At 45.5% G+C, this 22,228-nt stretch overlaps 1 protein-coding gene across 4 annotated transcripts in view; it reads left to right on the forward strand.

The window, feature by feature from the left end:
* Window positions 1-22,228, forward strand: part of TrpA1 (Transient receptor potential cation channel A1) — a 279,964-nt gene that overhangs the window by 253,644 nt on the left and 4,092 nt on the right. The gene's annotated exons all lie outside the window — the stretch shown is intronic.

A 22,228-nucleotide genomic window follows, 5' to 3' on the forward strand; every position in this document is an offset into this window, starting at 1 on the left:
AGGGAATGCTCGGGATTATGGAACTCGAGTCAAAGGACAATGCATTTCAACTGCAAGAAGCTACTGGCAGTACGTCTGACCTGGAAAAGCTTCAGGTCTCTCCTTCAGGGCAAAGTGGTGGAGGTGAACACGGACAACACCCTGCTTTGACGTACATCTCCAAGCAAGGAGGGACCTACTCTCTGACATGGTACGAGTTCGCAAGAGACCTCCTCACCTGTTCAACAGGTCTAGACTTTTCACTAGTAACGAGGTTCATCCAAGGCAACTTGAATGTCATAGCAGATTGTCTCAGTAGGAAGGGACAAATAATTCCAACAGATTGGACCCTCCACAAGGATGTATGCAAGAGACTTTGGGCCACCTGGGGCCAGCCAACCATAGATCTCTTCGCAACCTCGATGACCAAGAGGCTCCCAATACTTTGCTCACCTATCCCGGACCCAGCAGTAGTTCATATAGATGCCTTTCTACTAGATTGGTCACATCTAGATCTATATGCATTCCCTCCGTTCTAGATTGTCAACAAGGTACTGCAGAAGTTCGCCTCTCACGAAGGGACAAAGTTGACGCTAGTTGCTTCCCTCTGGCCCGCGAGAGAATAACTCACCGAGGTACTTCGATGGCTAGTAGACGTTCCCAGAACACTTCCCCTAAGGGTGGACCTGCTACGTCTGCCACGCGTAAAGAAGGTACTCCAAGGCCTCCACGCTCTTCGTCTGACTGCCTTCAGACTATCGAAAGACTCTCGAGAACTAGAGGTTTTTCGAAGGAGGGCAACCAGAGCGATTGCTAGAGCAAGGAGAACATCCACCCTTAGAGTCTACCAATCGAAGTGGGAAATCTTCCGAAACTGGTGCAAGTCAGTATCCGTATCCTCGACCAGTACCTCTGTAACTCAAATAGCTGACTTCCTCTTATATCTGAGGAAAGAACGATCTCTTTCAGCTCCCACTATCAAGGGTTACAGAAGCATGTTGGCATCAGTCTTCCGTCACAGAGGCTTAGATCTTTCCAACAATAAAGATCTACAGGACCTCCTTAAGTCTTTTGAGACCACGAAGGAGCGTCGTTTGGTTACACCTGGTTGGAATTTAGACGTGGTTCTAAGATTCCTTATGTCAGACAGGTTCGAACCGCTTCAATCAGCCTCCCTTAAAGATCTCACCTTTAAGACTCTTTTCCTGATATGCTTAACCACAGCTAAAAGAGTCAGTGAGATTCATACCTTCAGTAAGAACATCGGATTCTCATCCGAAACAGCTACCTGTTCTACAACTTGGTTTTCTAGCCAAACACGAGCTGCCTTCTCGGCCTTGACCAATATCGTTCGATATTCCAAACTTATCGTATGGTTGGAAATGAACTAGAAAGAGTATTATGTCCTGTAAGAGCTCTTAAGTTCTTTTTTAAAAACCTTTACGAGGCCCGTCTGAAGCTTTATGGTGTTCAGTTAAGAATCCATCTTTGCCTATGTCAGAGAATTCTTTATCCTATTTTATCAGACTGTTAATACGAGAAGCTCATTCCCTTCTGAATGAGGAAGACCAAGCTTGGCTGAAGGTAAGGACACACGAAGTTAGAGCTGTCGCAACTTCCGTGGCCTTTAAACAAAATAGATCTCGGTAAATTTTTAGTTTCAGCCAAATTTGGAAAAATGCAATAAAAATATATTTGTTGCATCAGAAATAGTGTGGTTTCAATGAATTTAACGTTTATTTTGACTGCAAACCAACCGATTTAGAGATTTACTATGTATACCCTAGTTCATCCCACCAATTATGGGGGACACCCTTTGGGAACCGGGGTTTTGGGTGGGGGGAAGGGGGGGGAGGGTGTTGGGGCATTGGATGATATTTGCAATAAATGAATAATTAATGTTCCAGCACCCCTCCCCCATACCCCTAACTAGGCCTACCGGGGGGAGGGGGTAGGGCCCCCCCGCGACCCCCCTTAAAGCCACAGTAATTTTCAGGGCACCACAGAACCTAACAAACCCACCTAACCTAACCTAGGGGCCCTGTACCCCTACCGGGGGAGGCTTCGCCCCCCCTGCGGACCCCCCCTTATGGCCAAAGTAATTTTCAAGGCACCACAGAACCTAACAAACCCACCTAACCTAACCTAGGGGCCCTGTACCCCTACCGGGGGGGCTTCGCCCCCCCTGCGACCCCCCCTTAAGGCCACAGTAATTTTCAGGGCACCACAGAACCTAACAAACCCACCTAACCTAACCTAGGGGCCCTGTACCCCTACCGGGGGGGGCTTCGCCCCCCCTGCGACCCCCCCTTAAGGCCACAGTAATTTTCAGGGCACCACAGAACCTAACAAACCCACCTGACCTAACCTAGGGGCCCTGTACCCCTACCGGGGGGGGGGGGGGGGGGGGGGGCTTCGCCCCCCCTGCGACCCCCCCTTTAACCAGGGGTAAATTTGAATATATATATTTTGTTAAATCACTTCTTACCTTAAACGGAAGATGACGATGAAGATGTGGAAGGTTGTGGTTGACCCTCTTCTGAATCATCAAGTACTGGAATACGTTCAGATTTGGTACAATACCACACATGTCTATCCTCACGAAAATGTAAAGGCGAATCACATTTACCACACTGGACACTTAAAGGTAATACGGAATGCTCCCTTAGAAAACGATTCACTACTTCAGGAGTTCCATTATAATTCCCATGAAATCGGCCGATCACATCAAAATAGGAATAACGACATATTTCACACAACCGTACCGGAGGATCCATGACAGTTAAATGACGTGTGATGAAAATATAGAAACCGGAACTTTTGAAAACCGAAAACAAACGACAATCACGGGTTTCTCCCATAATGAAATAGGGAAAAAAACAGAATACTATCGTTTACAATGTTATATTGCACGAAAAACAGATCCTTGAAACAAGACTGAGAGACCAATGAATCGTCCAATAATAACCCTTGAAAAGAACCCAGTAGTATTTAGATTGGAGGAGCGACATTAGTGGGAGGAGCAAATGCGCATTCAAGTAAATATTGTCACATTACGCAATGGGGCGGAGCCAAGTAAGATGAAAACAGACATACAAACGAACAAGAGCTACCTTGCGTGCCCATGGAAAGATAAACACTAAACTTAGAAAAAGTCAAGACCTTCAATTCCTGAAATATTTTTTTTGTTTTGTTATCACGTGCTTTACTAGGAAAATATATTAATATAATACATTTCCCAATTTGGTTGAATCTAAAACTTAACCTAGATCTCTGCAAAGTATATTCGACGCAACCTATTGGAAAAGCAAATCAGTGTTCGCGTCTTTTATCTTAAGAATGTCCAGTCTCTTTACGAGAACTGCTACACTCTGGGACCATTCGTAGCAACGAGTGCAGTAGTGGTGGGGGCTCCACCACTACAATTCCCTAATTCCAGAACCTTTTTAATCTTTCTCTTGAAATATTTGTGGGTTGTCCGGAAGGCTAAGAAGCCTTTCGCATCCTACTTGATTTGGCGGGTGGTCAAAGTCATTTCTTGAGAAGCGCCTAGATTAGAGGTTTTGATGAGGACCTTTAGTATGGGTTGCAACCCTTCATACTTCAGCTCCTAGGAGTCGCTCAGCATCCTATGAGGATCGCGAGGCTCAGTAAGGAAGACGTACTTAAAAAGGCAGAGTAATTGTTCAAGTCGTCTTCCTTACCAGGTACTTATTTATTTTATGCTTGTTATTTTGAATAACTGCTAAAATGAAATACGGAATACTTAGCTCATAATAATGTCAACATGTAATGCTGGTCTCTACCCACCCCCCTGGGTGTGAATCAGCTATATGATCATCGGGTAAGTTTAATATTGAAAAATGTTATTTTCCTTAGTAAAATAAATTTTTGAATATACTTACCCGATGATCATAAATTAAAGGACCCACCCTTCCTCCCCAATAGAGACCCAGTGGACAGAGGAGAAAATTGGTTCTATGTTGACATCGAGTACTTAAGTACCTACTTGACAGATGGCGCTGTTGATGTACACCCCCACCTGTATAGCGATCGCTGGCGTATTCCGCCCGTAGGTTTTTTCTGTCGGGCAGCAGAGCTGACAGCTATATGATCATCGGGTAAGTATATTCAAAAATTTATTTTACTAAGGAAAATAACATATTTCTCTCAAGGATATCGCATAATATCAGATGTCGTATTCTTGACACGCCACATAGCAATCTGCACCCCTAATAGCGTTGACGCTTCGAGGGGGACGTGGCAGAATAGAAGGGGGGCCGTATCGAGGTTACCCCCGTTCACGTACTACTATTGACCACCACCACAGTGCCATTCCCAAGATGGCGGACATTCCTTGTAGCATTGAGCGTGGTGCTACAGATACAGTGCCTCAGGGAGGGAAACTGTGAAGATCTTTTCTTTTTAGAAAAGAAGGGTGGGTCCATCAGGACAACATGACGATCTCACCCAAAAATTGATTTTTCGCTTCGCTCAAAATCCGTTTTTTGGGCTCAAGCCATGTCGTCCTGATGGAAGCTTACCAGAGCATCAATGTATCTGTGGATATTCATCAGTGCCTTAACCTTGGGACAACCTCTCTATGATCATTTGCATCAATCGAGACAAATGACGTTACCGTTATCCGTCATTATCATTAATCATACACGATGTTAGTGCTTCCTGCCCCCTACAGGGAAGAGTCATTCTAGACAGTAGAAAAAGGGGTCTCAAGGTTAGCATATATTGTATGAACAAACATAAGTATACACTGGATATACAAACCGTCTCGTAGTTTGTGAATACAGGTATTACCAAATACTTATCAGTGTTTCTTATATCCATTGTTTGTGAGCATACAAATATATGAAGAGTACATACTCTGGACTTTTAATCATGCAATTATCGGGCGAATTAGGACGCAATTACATTCTAATAGACATTTATTTTCAATAAATGACTAAGTAAAGTAGCAAGTAAAACGAATGTAGCATGATAACGGAACTATACATGTAACATGTACAGAGATTATCTTTCTTTCTTGGGAAGAAAGGAATGATGAGTGCCACTCTCAGATTGAAGAAAATTTATTATACAATTTCTCTTCATAATTCCTGTACTAGTTACTTCTATCGGCACTGTGTACTACGTACACACGGCACTAGTGCTATCTGTATAATTTCACACCTAGGATTTTGAACAGAGCTAGTGTCACCATGGTAACACTTATTCAAAGGAGGTCACACTAAGAGGGATGACCCCTTCTCCCTTTAATTGACAGTCCCAGTCAATTAGCTGTTCATCGTAGAATTAGACGGCAGGTTAAATACTCTACCCGACGTCACCACATACTACTTCAGTTCATGGACTTGCTTAGCATAGTGTTTGTAGAACACTCTGGATGATTCTCATCCAGTATATGTGCGAGGACATTCAAAGTCCGCAGCAATTATCTGTTTATGACAGTAATTAGGGGGCAGGTTTTAATACACTACCTGCCGCCACTACATAGTGCTTCAGTTCGTGGACCTGTTTCGCATAGTGTTTGTAAGTCACTCTGGATGATTTCCATCCGGTGTATGAACGAAGACGCTCAAAGTCCATATACTGAAAGAAGTTCAGTGATGAAGCAATCTTTCTCGGATCATGACCTGCGGGAGTACTGTCAGGATCCGCTCTGCAAATAAAGTAGGTGAGCTTCGCCCTCAGTTGTTTTAGGGATAAGTTTGATCCAGAGGTTTCTCCTTTAACCCTTTTACCCCCGGGGTATTTGGAAATTTCCAACCCTTAACCCCCAAGGGGTTATTTTTTTCCCAGGACATTTTGCAGTATATTTTTTTTAAATTGCTCTGACAGCCTTAATTTTGGTCATAGAGAGGTCAGGTTGGTCTCATTCTTTTGGAAAATGCCTGTATTTTCTCAAAGAATTATCAAAAAATATAAAAAACAAATTTTTATAGCATTTTTTTGCAAGGACGTACCGGTACGTCCATGGGGGTAACAGTGGAAGAGAAAAAGAGGGCTTTTGAAGAATGGCTGCAGAGTAATAGTATAGAGAAGTATGAAAAATATAGAGAGAAAAAGGTGGAAGTAAAGCGCAAGGTACGTGAGGCAAAGAGGGCAGCTGACCTGAGGTGGGGTCAGGGACTGGGTCAGTCATATGAAGAGAATAAGAAGAAGTTTTGGAAAGAAGTGAAGAGAGTAAGGAAGGCCGGCGCAAGAATTGAAGAGACAGTGAAAGATGGAAATGGAAGGTTGTTAAAAGGAGAGGAGGCAAGGAAAAGGTGGGCGGAATATTTTGAAAGTTTGCTGAATGTTGAGGATGATAGGGAGGCAGATATAATTGCTGTTCCAGGTGTTGAGGTGCCAGTGATGGGAGATGAGAATGAGAGAGAGATTACAATAGAGGAAGTGAGGAGAGCACTAGATGAAACGAGAGTAGGAAAAGCATCTGGTATGGATGGTGTGAAAGCTGAGATGTTGAAGGAAGGGGGTGTAACTGTACTTGAATGGTTGGTGAGATTGTTTAATGTGTGTTTTGTGTTGTCAATGGTACCAGTAGATTGGGTCTGTACATGTATTGTACCACTATATAAGGGTAAGGGAGATGTGCATGAGTGTTGTAATTCAAGAGGTATTAGTTTGTTGAGTGTAGTTGGAAAAGTGTATGGTAGAGTACTGATTAATAGGATTAAGGATAAAACAGAGAATGCAATCTTGGAAGTACAGGGTGGTTTTAGAAGAGGTAGGGGTTGTATGAATCAGATTTTTACAGTTAGGCAGATATGCGAGAAATATTTAGCAAAAGGTAAGGAGGTGTATGTTGCGTTTATGGATCTGGAGAAAGCATATGATAGAGTTGATAGGGAAGCAATGTGGAATGTGATTAGGTTATATGGAGTTGGTGGAAGGTTGTTGCAAGCAGTGAAAAGTTTCTACAAAGGTAGTAAAGCATGTGTTAGAATAGGAAATGAAGTGAGCGATTGGTTTCCGGTGAGAGTGGGGCTGAGACAGGGATGTGTGATGTCGCCGTGGTTGTTTAACTTGTATGTTGATTGAGTGGTGAGAGAGGTGAATGCTCGAGTGCTTGGACGAGGATTAAAACTGGTAGGCGAGAATGATCATGAATGGGAGGTAAATCAGTTGTTGTTTGCGGATGATACTGTACTGGTAGCAGACACAGAAGAGAAGCTTGACCGACTAGTGACAGAATTTGGAAGGGTGTGTGAGAGAAGGAAGTTGAGAGTTAATGTGGGTAAGAGTAAGGTTATGAGATGTACGAGAAGGGAAGGTGGTGCAAGGTTGAATGTCATGTTGAATGGAGAGTTACTTGAGGAGGTGGATCAGTTTAAGTACTTGGGGTCTGTTGTTGCAGCAAATGGTGGAGTGGAAGCAGATGTACGTCAGAGAGTCAATGAAGGTTGCAAAGTGTTGGGGGCAGTTAAGGGAGTAGTAAAAAATAGAGGGTTGGGCATGAATGTAAAGAGAGTTCTATATGAGAAAGTGATTGTACCAACTGTGATGGATGGATCGGAGTTGTGGGGAATGAAAGTGATGGAGAGACAGAAATTGAATGTGTTTGAGATGAAGTGTCTGAGGAGTATGGCTGGTGTATCTCGAGTTGATAGGGTTAGGAACGAAGTGGTGATGGTGAGAACGGGTGTAAGAAATGAGTTAGCGGCTAGAGTGGATATGAATGTGTTGAGGTGGTTTGGCCATGTTGAGAGAATGGAAAATGGCTGTCTGCTAAAGAAGGTGATGAATGCAAGAGTTGATGGGAGAAGTACAAGAGGAAGGCCAAGGTTTGGGTGGATGGATGGTGTGAAGAAAGCTCTGGGTGATAGGAGGATAGATGTGAGAGAGGCAAGAGAGCGTGCTAGAAATAGGAATGAATGGCGAGCGATTGTGACGCAGTTCCAGTAGGCCCTGCTGCTTCCTCCGGTGCCTTAGATGACCGCGGAGGTAGCAGCAGTAGGGGACTCAGCAGTATGAAGCTTCATCTGTGGTGGAAATGTGGGAGGTTGGGCTGTGGCACCCTAGCAGTACCAGCTGAACTCGGCTGAGTCCCTGGTTAGGCTGGAGGAACGTAGAGAGTAGAGGTCCCCTTTTTTGTTTTGTTTCTTGTTGATGTCGGCTACCCCCCAAAATGGGGGGAAGTGCCTTTGGTATATGTATGACCAGTACGTCCTTTGGGGGTAAAAGGGTTAAAGAGCTGTCGTCCCCTGAAGTCTGAAGTTCTACGAAGATAGACCTTTAAACACACTACCGGACACAGAGAGACATCTTCCTTCCGAGAGCAGATTCTCCAGGGACCCCACCTTTTAGTGGGTAGCTCATTCTTAGCGAGAAAGGATGGATCAGGGAAGAGATTCAGTTCTCCTGTTTCTGCGAACTGAATGTGGCCCTCATCTCTAGATAGGGCCACTATTTCACTAACTTTAGCCCCTGAGGGTATAGCGAACAGAAAAATAACCTTTTGGGTTAGATCCTTAAGCGAAAAATCTTCATTGTTCATGGATGAGGCATAATGTAGGACCTTGTCCAAAGACCAAGAGATGGATTTGGTGGTGCTGCAGGCCTAAGCCTTGCACATGCCTTCATCATACATACATATACCAAAGGCACTTCCCCCAATTTTGGGGGGTAGCCGACATCAACAAGAAACAAAACAAAAAAGGGGACCTCTACTCTCTACGTTCCTCCAGCCTAACCAGGGACTCAGCCGAGTTCAGCTGGATCTGCTAGGGTGGCACAGCCCAACCTCCCACATTTCCACCACAGATGAAGCTTCATACTGCTGAGTCCCCTACTGCTGCTACCTCCGCGGTCATCTAAGGCACCGGAGGAAGCAGCAGGGCCTACCAGAACTGCGTCACAATCGCTCGCCATTCATTCCTATTTCTAGCACGCTCTCTTGCCTCTCTCACATCTATCCTCCTATCACCCAGAGCTTTCTTCACACCATCCATCCACCCAAACCTTGGCCTTCCTCTTGTACTTCTCCCATCAACTCTTGCATTCATCACCTTCTTTAGCAGACAGCCATTTTCCATTCTCTCAACATGGCCAAACCACCTCAACACATTCATATCCACTCTAGCCGCTAACTCATTTCTTACACCCGTTCTCACCCTCACCACTTCGTTCCTAACCCTATCTACTCGAGATACACCAGCCATACTCCTTAGACACTTCATCTCAAACACATTCAATTTCTGTCTCTCCATCACTTTCATTCCCCACAACTCCGATCCATACATCACAGTTGGTACAATCACTTTCTCATATAGAACTCTCTTTACATTCATGCCCAACCCTCTATTTTTTACTACTCCCTTAACTGCCCCCAACACTTTGCAACCTTCATTGACTCTCTGACGTACATCTGCTTCCACTCCACCATTTTCTGCAACAACAGACCCCAAGTACTTAAACTGATCCACCTCCTCAAGTAACTCTCCATTCAACATGACATTCAACCTTGCACCACCTTCCCTTCTCGTACATCTCATAACCTTACTCTTACCCACATTAACTCTCAACTTCCTTCTCTCACACACCCTTCCAAATTCTGTCACTAGTCGGTCAAGCTTCTCTTCTGTGTCTGCTACCAGTACAGTATCATCCGCAAACAACAACTGATTTACCTCCCATTCATGATCATTCTCGCCTACCAGTTTTAATCCTCGTCCAAGCACTCGAGCATTCACCTCTCTCACCACTCCATCAACATACAAGTTAAACAACCACGGCGACATCACACATCCCTGTCTCAGCCCCACTCTCACCGGAAACCAATCGCTCACTTCATTTCCTATTCTAACACATGCTTTACTACCTTTGTAGAAACTTTTCACTGCTTGCAACAACCTTCCACCAACTCCATATAACCTCATCACATTCCACATTGCTTCCCTATCAACTCTATCATATGCTTTCTCCAGATCCATAAACGCAACATACACCTCCTTACCTTTTGCTAAATATTTCTCGCATATCTGCCTAACTGTAAAAATCTGATTCATACAACCCCTACCTCTTCTAAAACCACCCTGTACTTCCAAGATTGCATTCTCTGTTTTATCCTTAATCCTATTAATCAGTACTCTACCATACACTTTTCCAACTACACTCAACAAACTAATACCTCTTGAATTACAACACTCATGCACATCTCCCTTACCCTTATATAGTGGTACAATACATGCACAGACCCAATCTACTGGTACCATAGACAACACAAAACACACATTAAACAATCTCACCAACCATTCAAGTACAGTCACACCCCCTTCCTTCAACATCTCAGCTTTCACACCATCCATACCAGATGCTTTTCCTACTCTCGTTTCATCTAGTGCTCTCCTCACTTCCTCTATTGTAATCTCTCTCTCATTCTCATCTCCCATCACTGGCACCTCAACACCTGGAACAGCAATTATATCTGCCTCCCTATCATCCTCAACATTCAGCAACCTTTCAAAATATTCCGCCCACCTTTTCCTTGCCTCCTCTCCTTTTAACAACCTTCCATTTCCATCTTTCACTGTCTCTTGCACATGCCTTCAGGATCTTATTAAAGATCTCATTCGCCAAGTCCACGTGAAAGGCATATAGAAGAGGTTTAGTCAAGGCTGACTTGCACGTAGCTATCGTGTTGGCCGCCAAACCTTGGTTATAAAGATGGATAAAGAAGGACATACAGAAGTTCATTGAAATCTCTTTCGGTCCTTTTGCTTTTACGAAAGCAACCCACTTTTTCCATGATGACTCATATGGTCTTCTAGTTGACTTAGACTTGTATTCTTCTAAGAATTCTATATTGCCTTTTGAGATCCAAAACCTTTTCTTAACCGCTAGGGCAAGAAAATCATGCAATGAAGGGTTCGGGTTCTTTGTGATAAATCGAAGGCAATTAATCTCTGAACCTTCCGAAGTCGTCCTGGGTTCAGAGCTAGGGACAGCCTCAGCCTCCGTTCCTTCCTCAAGAAGGACAGATTGCCCTTGGGCTACCTGGGAGCCAACAGAGCTACTCCTGCCTGGAAGGATCTCAGCATGTTGAGGACTCTCAGCCGGTGATTGGATGGGATGAACTGGAAATCCTAAGTCTATCCCTTCCATTTCAGAGACATGATGTCTATCATTTTTATTAGAGGATCCTCGTATGGGGCTACGTATCGAGGTAGTTCCTTGACAACGCTCGTAATGAAGAGGTCGGACTGCAGTTCGGGGACTTGCTCCCATCTGGGAGAGAATAGGTCTGCGTCCGTGGACCATTCCAACTCTATCGGCTTGAGCCCGATTAGAGCATCCTTTGTCACATTGCGGATCGGTTGTATATAAACTGCTGACAGGTGCCCTCCCTTTAGATAAGGGATGGTTAACTACACCTAGACTGTACGAGACGTTCTCTAGCATCGTCGATTGCAGCGTCTCGTTATCGCTTCAGAGTCCCAGATCAGCCGTAGACAATCTAATCTGTCTGGAGAGAGTTTCCCCACTCATGACTGGACCAACATGGTCTTGGGACTTTCGGACTTTGACCTTTGTTAGGGAAGCGATTAAGGAAGGACCAATATCGGTCTTTTTAGACCTCTTCAAGCGTTTGATGCTTGTTTTCTCCAGACTCTCAACGCATCTTGCATCAGTGCTCTTAGCACTGGGCCTGTCTCTATTGCGAACTGGAGAGAGATCAGAGGGCCTCCCTATTCGCGTTTTGGGAATCTGACTGATTACCAGTCTCTCTTGACAGACCTTGCCATCTCCTTTTACATTCCCAAAGGAAAGGAGAGTTGGTCACAAGGAAAGGAGAGTTGGTGTGACCACCGGCTTCAATGGCTTTTTCGCCATTGCAACCTTTGAGCTGGAGAGAATCGAGACTTCTTGAAGCTTATCTTGCATCCGCGGTGTTCCGGGGACCGGATCATTTCCTTGGATGTTCATAGACCAGCCACCTTGGGTGCTGCCCACCCCAGCCTCTCGTCCAAGAACATTGTTGCCTGAACCTTTCCTAGGCTTAATTATTGCGTGACTGTGTCTGCCAATTTATGAAGATATCTAGGACTGTGTCTAGTCTGACGAGTATCTTTCCTAGGAAGTACGTTACTTTGTGTAACTTGAATCCTAGATAGGAGGGGAGAGGGTGATTGACTGGAAGTTGCCAATAGATGACTTTCAGGTCTGGTAAGACTACAGGCACCCTTTTTTGCAACAGGGTCCTTATGTTCATGAGGATAAACATTCTGAACTCGTTTTATTTGGACTTGTTGAGTGGCGACAAGTCCTTCTCATAGACACACAACGGTCTTCCCTGGAATTCGGTGGACTATAGTTTCCTTACCACCTGTATGCTCTAGAGCTCTCAGGTAAACTCCTCCAGGAGGGTTTTGGATTATAGGAGGAGTTGAGGAAATGGTGGTAGAGACATCACCTCTCATCTTAGTCCCATCTTGATTAGGCCAATGACCCAAGGATCGAAGGTCCAGCGATCCTAAAGGAACCTCCCTCCTACTAGAAGCATTTCTATGCTTCGACTGATCAGTAGTAATATATTTTCAACCACCTGCCTGTGGTAGCGCAGTCACAACAGCTGTGGAATGTTGTTGGACAGCTCGAAATAGATTTCTAGACCTTTCCATCTTCCTCTTAGGTTAGGGACCCACAACCTTGGAAGATTCTCTTTTTGAAAGGATGTCCCACTTTTGGAGAAGTCCTGGTTTCTCCGTGGTGGCGGTCTTAATCACTTTCCTGACTACCTCGTCTGGAAAGAGGTCTTTACCCCAGATGTTGGAAGATACTAGCTTCCTTGTTTCGTTGTCGCGTTAGCTAACACAAGCTCCCTACACGTTCTTCTAGCCTTTATAAAGGCATAAAGGTCTTTTACCAATGTATCAATGTAGCCATATGTATTTTGGCTAAGACCTTGAGCATGTCTGGGGTATCTTGATGAGCTGAACAGAACTCTTATGTAGTTTTGTAGAGATAGGGAGGCTGCAAGTCTCTTTGTTTCTTGTTCATCCTGTAAGAGAAACTCAGATAATTTAGGGAGATTTTCCTTAAATTGTTGACTGGCGACATCCGCCTCAAGTCTTCCTACTGAAAAGGTTAAATGGGCTTCCTTCCAGTTCTTCTCCTGTCTGGGAAAGGCTAGTGACAGAGGCTCGCACTCCATGAGTGTAGGACACGGTTTACCTGCCTCTACTGCCTCGGTGACCTATTTAAATGCCTTCTCCGTAAAGGGTAATGAAATTGAAGCAGGAGCAAGAAAGGAAGAGTGCCTGTTACCTGGTGTGAATACCTTCGACATCAAGTAACCCGCCTTTTCTATGCTACTTGATAAGATAGCCTGTGCTTTATCATGGTCGAGAATCATAACCTCCTTTGATTCCGTTCCTTTTCCTGACCTTGGTTCATCCTTCAGTCTAATGAAACAGTTCGGGAAAGCGTCAAAGCTTGGCCAAAACTGAATTTTGTCCAGAGGAACAGCACCCATCTTCTCCGAGATGTAGAGTTTGCCGTTTAAAATCGGCATCAGCCCCGTAAACCTCCAGGGATTGGTTTTGGAGCATGTCGGAAGGTCTTGATCTATGGGTCGTTTGTACGACCCCTGAGGAGCAACAAGTGGAGCTTTACAAGGCTCTACATTGCATTTCGCTTCCTGCTTTGCGCTCTGTTTGCACAAGTTTCCTACTAGATTCCTCACTTGGGCCCATAACTGGTCCATTCCATCTAATAGAGGGATAGAAGGCGGAGATATCGATGTCGCTGGCTCTAGAGCCGGTTTTGATGGAGACAATTCCAACCCGACATTCTCCCCTTCTTCCCGTGGGCGCTTTCTGACCTCCTTCCCAAAGGTTATCTGGCCGTCGGAAGATGTACCTCATGCCTGGGGTACCACTATTTCCTTACTTGCTGTTGGAAATAGTAACCTACACATCTTGTCATTAGGTAGGTAAGGTCCCGGAGAGATTTTCTGAAAGCCTCTCACCCAGTTGCGTAGCTTGAAACGAGCTGCATCCCTAGTCTCCACCGACTTGGGATTCTTGAAACCCTTGGACAATAGGGCCCGTCATACTTTGCAGGCTCCAATACTGCAGGGGGCATGAAACCTGCATGCATTATGTCCGTAAAAACACTTACTCTTAGTTTTGCAGAAGACTGCAATGCATGACATCTGGTGTTCCTCCTGTAAAGAAAGGAAAACAGAATGAGTATACAATTCTCACTGATAACCAATATATCAAAAGTCATATCTTAACAGAATAGCTTAGGATAGCAAGCTATAAAGGGATAGTAGGAGACACATACTTGTGTATCCTCTGCAAGCAAATGCTGATACCTCCCCTCAGTATTAAATGTGAGGAATTCCCTTATCAAAGGAACTCCAACTGAAAAAGGGGTTTTTCTAACCCCTAGGGATAGGGAAGTGTATACTTCACTGTCCCTTTCATTCTAGATACTGTGGGGTACGGATGACTGATTTCTCAATCAGCTTAATGAAGAAACACTATTCCTTCAATATAAGAGCGGCGGCAGCATAAGCTCGCATGAGGGTACCCAAAATATGTTAGAAATAATTACTGTATAATCATAACTGTAGTTTTCTATTTGCAGTATGCACTATATTGCAATTTACTGGCTACTGTATTATTATATTTAGTGTGATCCAGCCAATGTGTTGCCTTTATGGCAAGCAACTGACTGTTCAGTCCAGCTGGCATGATGCCAACTGGACTGGGGAAAATGAAAGACATATATTTGTGTATCACACCCAACCTATTTGTTGTGACCTCCCTTACAAAATTAAAACAGAGTTTCCTGATCATGGAGACTCGAGGATAAGGGCTCTACCCTTTAAGGGATGGAGTGTAACCTCCAGTCCTTAAAAAATTTTAATATTGCAGGGTAATCTGAAGACTGATTTCTAATCAGAATATTGAAGAAATTAAATTCTTTAAATATAAGATTGGGTTCCACAAATATTTGGGTAGGATACTCAAAATATATTGGAAAAAATACTACTAGTATAATATATACAGAAGCTTTCTATTTGCAGTATATCCTATATTGCAAATATACTAACTACCTGTATAAACATATACTGTAGTTCAGCCGGCATGTCGTCGGCATAGCTAGCTAACGCCGGCACATCCAGCCTGCTAGCTAAAAGAGAGAGAGATAGCATGGAGAACAGACTACCCAATACTGTGTATATATACAGTAAAAAAGGATATATAAGTCTAACTTTACTACCTGTCTCCAGAAAGAAGGTTCAAATGGAAGGGGAGAATGTAACATTCAAGCTTCCATCCAACTACAGTACTGTAGCCGGCAAGGTCCTGTCTATACCCTGCCGCCCGCCCCATCAGTACAGTCGGCGTGCTGCCGGTTGAGTCAGCACCAATCTGTGCCGGCCTGGTAGGCAGCAGCCACTGTTGCTAGCAGTTCAAGGGAGAACTGAAGAACCTTTGGTAACAGAAGGGACTTCCCAAGGGACTTCCCACTCACAGCCAACATGGCCAGCAGCTGCCCTGGTTGCCTGCCAGCAGCCACCATGACTGCCGGCCGGCAGCTGTCATGGCCGGCAGCCTGCAGCTGTCATTACTGCCGGCCGATAGATGTCATGATCACCGGCCGGCAGCTGTCATGACCGCCGGCCGGCAGCTGTCATGACCGCCGGCCGGCAGCTGTCATGACTGCCGGCCGGCAGTTGTCAACTGCTCAAGAGAGGGAATCTGGTCGATCCCGGCAACCCACCGGCAACAGTAAGGTTGCCGGGATTTGCCAACATAAAGGGATAGAAGGGAAGGGAAAAGAGGGTCCTGTGAAAGGTACAGCAGGAGCCGGCTGTAGCCTGTCCTGCTTTACCTAACAAAACTCCGTTCCAGTATTAGAACTATCCCATGTTGCTTGCTAAAGAATTCTATTCCTTAGCCTAGGGTTAGATTAATACAATAAAGAGGTTGGAAGCACCCTCGCCACCACCTCTAAACGGTAAGGAAACGTGGTTCTAGTGCCAGTGTCCCCTAAGCAGTAGAAGAATTCTATTCTTCAGCCTAGGGTCAACTAACACAGGACTAGTCAGCTAGGTCACAGGGAGAAGGGTCATATCGTACAGACCCTTCAGGAGTGGCCTAGGGAGGTCTAGCCTCCTATGTCTGCAGCCTAACCTAGCAAAAGAATTCTATTCATCTTGCCAGTCAGCTACCGACCAGACTAAACCCAAAAAACCTGCATCTGCGGTTACAGGAAAGGGCAGAAAAAACCGTAGGATAGTCGTGCCTGAATTGAAAATTCGAGGCCGACCCACTAAGGTTGTAGCCTAAGGCTACGCTCAGAGGGAAGAGGGATTACCCTTAAATCTCCTTTTTGGAGACGTGTAATGTTTCACCCAATTCTAAGAGATAACTATCTCTGCATAATTGAAATCACATTACACAAGGGTAACCGGGGAATGTCTAAACGTATAATAAAACGCCTAGGTTAGGTTACCTAGGAGAGACGAGATCTCGGTTACCTCACTCACCGAAACTAACTATACGATCGACATGGAAAGGAAAATTATGCACATTATAAATATCTTTACAAGAATAGTTGCCTAAATAGCTTACATAATTAAATAATTAATTAATGCTATTTAAAAACCGGGAGTCGTTCTCCTAACTAAATAACATGCCTAACGAACGATGGCGCCCATAGCGCCTCCGGTATAGGCTAGCTCTAAACACAATAAATTACTCTAATTTCACTGTGAAACAGGAGCTAAAAATTATTCATTGTAAAGACCCAATACTCAACTTTCCGAAGGCGAAAGAAGTTGGAGAATGCATAATAAAAATCCTTGCAAATCGATCGAAATGTTAGATCAACAGGGAACACCACTGAGTGAAATCGCTACAAAATTAGGAATGTCCGCCATCTTGGGAATGGCGCTGTGGTGGTGGTCAATAGTAGTACGTGAACAGGGGTAACCTTGATACGCCCCCCTCGAAGCGTAAACGCTATTAGGGGTGCAGATTGCTATGTGGCGTGTCAAGAATACATCCTCTGATATTATGCGATATCCTTGAGAGAAATTTTAAGGATATTCGCTCCAGGAGTTAGAATTCTGGGACCTAAAGGTTTAATTCTCTGGGAATATCACTGTAGTAACATATATCCCTTAGGAAGCTACATTAGGAACTTCCATAAGGACGACATGGCTTGAGCCCAAAAAATTAATTTAAATAAGGTATAACATCAATTTATGACAAAATTGGTTTCCAGCTATTACATTTAGGATATGCTACTGCAGAAATGTTTATCTGAGCTAGATTTTCTATCCATAAAATTATTTTACTTAACTTGATAAGATTGTGCTTAAATAATTTATCCAATCAAGACTTCTTAAATAATTTATCCCGTCTGTGAAAAATAGAATTTTAATTATAAATATAAAATTTATTATTTTATTATTTACCCATCTGATGTTATTTCATTTTTCTTGAACCTTTTATGTCGACGTCTACCCAAAAATTCAAAATTTATCACATTCTTTCCTTGCGAAAATGTGAGAAAATTTGGGTTCATATTTGGACTTATTCTAATGACAGCTTTGGACAATAGAGTGAAAAAGTTGTCTAAAGATACAGTTTCTCATGTGATTCTGTGCTTCAGTTATGTTACAGTACATTCATGACAATTTAATATTTCATGTAAGTGAACAAAGAAAATTGTTAAAGGAATATGACAATTTGTCTTAAATTGTATTTTTCCTAGCTATACAAACCTGTAATCATCTAATATAGGAATTCGCTTCAGCTCAGCTGAAACAGCCGAAGAGAAAGAAAACCAGGCAGTTGTGCTGAATGGTTGGCCAGCCCGCTTTCCTCATTCAAACGCTTTAGGCTCAATGTGGTACATGAGAGGGGTAGTAGAGGCCGGCATTTATAATAAATGATTACAGGTTTGTATAGCTAGACAAAATACAATTTAGGACAAATTGTCAGTTGTTCCGACGCAATATACAAACCTCGTAATCATTTAATATAGGAAGACTTACTGGTTGGTGGGAGGTCTGCCTTTGCTGCTTGTAAACAGCTAACTGGCCGGATATAGACCTGATCTCGAATGAGAGCAGAGGACTAAATCCACCCATCCATGTCTCTTGACCCCACATGATGATGGTGGGGTCTGAGAGACTGGGAGCCGGGTCGTGCGATGGGTAAGAGCATCTCGCGACCATCTGAGCACAAATGCAAGAGACCTTCGACCCTGGGGTCACAGTGACTGGATGAACGTCCATAACCAAAAGGAAAAGGGTTTATACATCCACCATCTTCCCTGCCTAGCAGAAGATGGGGGGAGAATACCTGTATCAAACTCTAGCAATCTTACCTGGGAAGACTTGTCTTGATGTATGGAACTCCAAGGAAGGAGACAGAGAGAAAGGCGGATCACATGCAGACTGCTTTCACACTGCCAAACATACCATAAAAATTAAGACAAGAGACTTCCCTGTCCCAGAGGAACTTGAGAGGTCAGACAAAAGCTTGAGCCGCTACCACCGGGCCAAGAACAAAGGTGTCCAAGGACTTGTGTGTAAACTCCCTCAAGTTAAAGGCCGTAAAGGTGGTCTGGTGTTTCCAAACGCCAGCCTTCAGCACTTGACCCACTGCAAGATTTTTCTTGAAAGCGAGTGTGGGGGCAATGCCCCTGATCTTGTGAGCTTTAACCCTCGCTGGTGCTTGGACTCTTGAGGAAGTCTCATACGCTTTGCGGATGGTTTCATGGATCCAGAAGGATATCGTGTTCCTTGACACCACCTTCTTGGCTCTGCCAGTGCTAACGAAGTCGTCGACATTCAGGTCTGAGATGCGGAGTTCGCTTAAGATAGCGCCGGAGACACCTGACGGGACAGAGAAGCCTCTCACCTGAACCGCCACTCGCCGCATCCGGTAAGGAAGGAATAGTGAAGGCCTCGAACCTGGGATCGTGGATTGCTGGGTTCTGAGTCTTGGCCACGAACTCTGGCACAAGACTCAAGGAGATCTCCTTCCAACCCTCTGCGTGAGTGACATTACAAGAGAGGCCGTGTAACTCTCCGACTCTCTTCGCCGATGCTAAGACTAGCAGAAAAACAGTCTTAAGGGTCAAGTGCCTGTCCGAGGCACGGCTCGAGGGTTCATACGGAGCACGAGTAAAAGACCCTAGAACTAGAGTGACATCCCACTGGGGAACTTGAAGTTCCCTCGGGGGACACGACTTTGCAGCTCTTAATGAGCATAAAAATCTCCAGGGCGTTGGAGATATCTATGCCCTTCAGACAGAACACCATTACCATTGCAAGGGCAGACCTATACCCTTCAATGGCAGAAACCGAAAGGAGCTTATCTCTGCGAAGAAAGACTAGGAAATCTGCAATCTGAGTCTGAGAGGCTCCTACTGGAGAGATACCCCTTCCACTACACTAATCACCGAAGACCAACCCTGATAGACTGAGGAGGAGGATCTAATAAGGTACCCTGACATCTCTCTGGGAGCGATTCGCGAAAAGCCTTGTGTTCTGAGGAGATGCTGGATAATCTCCACGCCTGAAGTCAGAGCAACTGCACCGCCTGGTGGTACATGCTCAACAAGGGTTGCCGAAGGAGATTGGGCGATTGGCCAGTGTGGTAGCTCTCTCGGTGCCTCGACCAGGAGCGAAAACAGATCGGGGAACCACTCCATGTGAGGCCATAGTGGAGCAATGAGAGTCATCCTGAGTCCTGGGGTTACTTAGACCCAAAACAGGACTGCGAGAAGCAAGCAAAAGGGGGGAAACGCGTAGCAATTAAGTCGATCCCAAGGATGTTGCAGTGCATCCTCGAACGCAGCCGCGGGATCTGTTACTGGAGAGCAACACACGGGAAGATTGGCGTTGTGCCGTGTTGCAAATAGGTCAATGCATGGTTCTCCCCAGAAGTCGAGTACTCGACTCGCTACCCAAGGGTGAAGAGACCATTCTGCCCCTATTAGTACCTGGTTTCTGCGACTTAGGGCATCTGCCAGAACATTTCTCTTGCCTGGAATGTACCTGGCTGACATGGTTATATGTTGACTCTCTGCCCACAGAAACATCTGCCTCATCAACTGCTGCGAAGGACGTGAGAGCGTGCCCCCTTGCTTGTTGACGTACGCGACCACGGACGTGTTGTCGCTCACCAGCACTATCGAGTGATCTTACAAACGGGCCTGGAAATGAATGAGTGCTCTCAAGACTGCCATCATTTCCAGCACGTTGATATGCAGGTGTTTCTCCTCTTCCGATCACACACCTGACATGACTAAGTCGTCCAGGTGTGAACCCCAACCTTGCGTGGACACGTCTGTGAACAAACGAAACTGAGGTGGAGTAGGGTTTATGAGAAACCCTCTCATGAGGTTCTCCTCATTTAGCCACTTAGCCACCAAAGGAGATCCTCCCTTACATCGCGATCTATGAGGACTGGACGAGGGAGGATCGGTGGCTGCCGACCACTGCTCCTTCAGACACCACTGAAGGGAGCGGAGATGGATTTGCACGAAAGGAACGAGCTTCTCCAGCGAGGAGAGGTGAGCTAGAAGAGCTTGCCACTCAAGGGCTGTTAGTTGTTCCTGCGACAGTAACGGCTGCGCAACCTCTCTGAGTCTGCTGATCCGTTCTTCCGAGGGAAGAATGCGAGCTGCTGCCGAGTTGATCAGCATTCCCAGATACTTCACCTTCTGCTTGGGAATGAGGTTCAACTTCTCATAATTCAACACGATCCCCAGATCGAGACAAACTGCCAGAAGCGAGTCTCGGTCCTGAATCAACTGGTCCTGTGAGGGAGCGAGAATCAGCCAGTCACCGAGGTACATCAGTAGGCGGATGCCCCTCGAGTGGGCCCAAGCTACTACAGTCATGAACATTCGCGTGAACACTTGGGGAGCTGTGCACAGTCTGAAGCACAGGACTTTGAACTGGTACACCGTGCCCTGGAAGGTGAATCGGAGGTACTTTCGAGACGACCAATGAACTGGTACTCTAAAGTACGCATCCTTCAAGTCTATCGAAAGCATGAAGTCATACTGCCTTCTGAACAGGAGCAGGTCTCAGCTGCACAGGAGCAGCAGGAGCACGACCAGCGGTACCCTTGCTACTTCCCGTGGACTTGGCCTGATTCGGCCTGGACGCGGACGATTTCGCGGGACCAGGTCCCTTGAAACTCGCAGCCTGCGCCTGGTGGATAATGGAGTCCTTTTGAGTTGAGGCGCCATTTATCCCGCGCAGCCCAAACTTCCTCTGGTGGAAAGAGAGAAGTTGCAGCTGTAATAGGAGCGTTCCCAAGTGCCAGGACCTCTCCTGAACCAATCTGTCTCGCCAAACGAGCAGCTACTGGCTCGCGCTTTTTGAGGATCAGATTGGCATACTGGGTAGGAAGCTGGTCCAAGAGAAAAGCAACAGCTTTCCCACCAGAGAAAGCCAGGTTCCTGTACTGCTCCATGTGTTCGGGGGTAGCGAGCTTGGTGTCCCGCGCGAACACTGACCGTACCACACCAGTGGCCGAGCCACGAAGCAGCATGGAGAGCAGCTACAGAGATGGACTCCATAGTTGAAATCTCAGAGGCCGAGAAGGAAACACTCTGAGATTTCAAACTCTCGACCGAGGAACCCCCAGTAAGCGCTCCGACCGCAGGGTCGAGAGGGAGAGGACAAGGCACAAAAGACTCTGTGACATAGTACCTCTTCTGTCACTGGAGTGGTTGAGGGAGAAGCTTGTTCGAACCTTGTTGTCTCGAGACAACACACTTTGCACCGGCTCCCCCTTCTTCTTCTTCTTCAAAAGAGGCAAGCTCTCCGAAGCAGAAACAGTTTTAGGGATCCGGCGATATTTGTGTCGATTCTCGAAAGCTTGCCTCTGCAAGGGCGGCCAGGATTCACACTCACGACAGGGAGAACTTTGAGAGCAAGGTTTTCCCCTGCATGTTGGGCAGAGCATGTGTTGGTCTACAGAAGGTGACGAAAGCCACCTACTGCAGCGCCCGCCACTGCCCACACAACATCGCATCTTACGAGTAACTTTCTCCTCCATAATAATCACACAATCACTAGTACATAAGTACAAGAGAAGGCAAAGGGCTGCAGCGTAGAGAGCGGAGAGTAGAACAATCATCTACGTTGAGCTGAAGCGAGTGAAATGAGGAAAGCAGGCTGGCAGTGGGGGGGGGTTTACCGCTAGCCAACCATTCAGCACAACTGCCTGGTTTTTTT

Source organism: Palaemon carinicauda, chromosome 19, assembly GCF_036898095.1.
Source record: "Palaemon carinicauda isolate YSFRI2023 chromosome 19, ASM3689809v2, whole genome shotgun sequence".
NCBI lineage: Eukaryota > Metazoa > Arthropoda > Malacostraca > Decapoda > Palaemonidae > Palaemon > Palaemon carinicauda.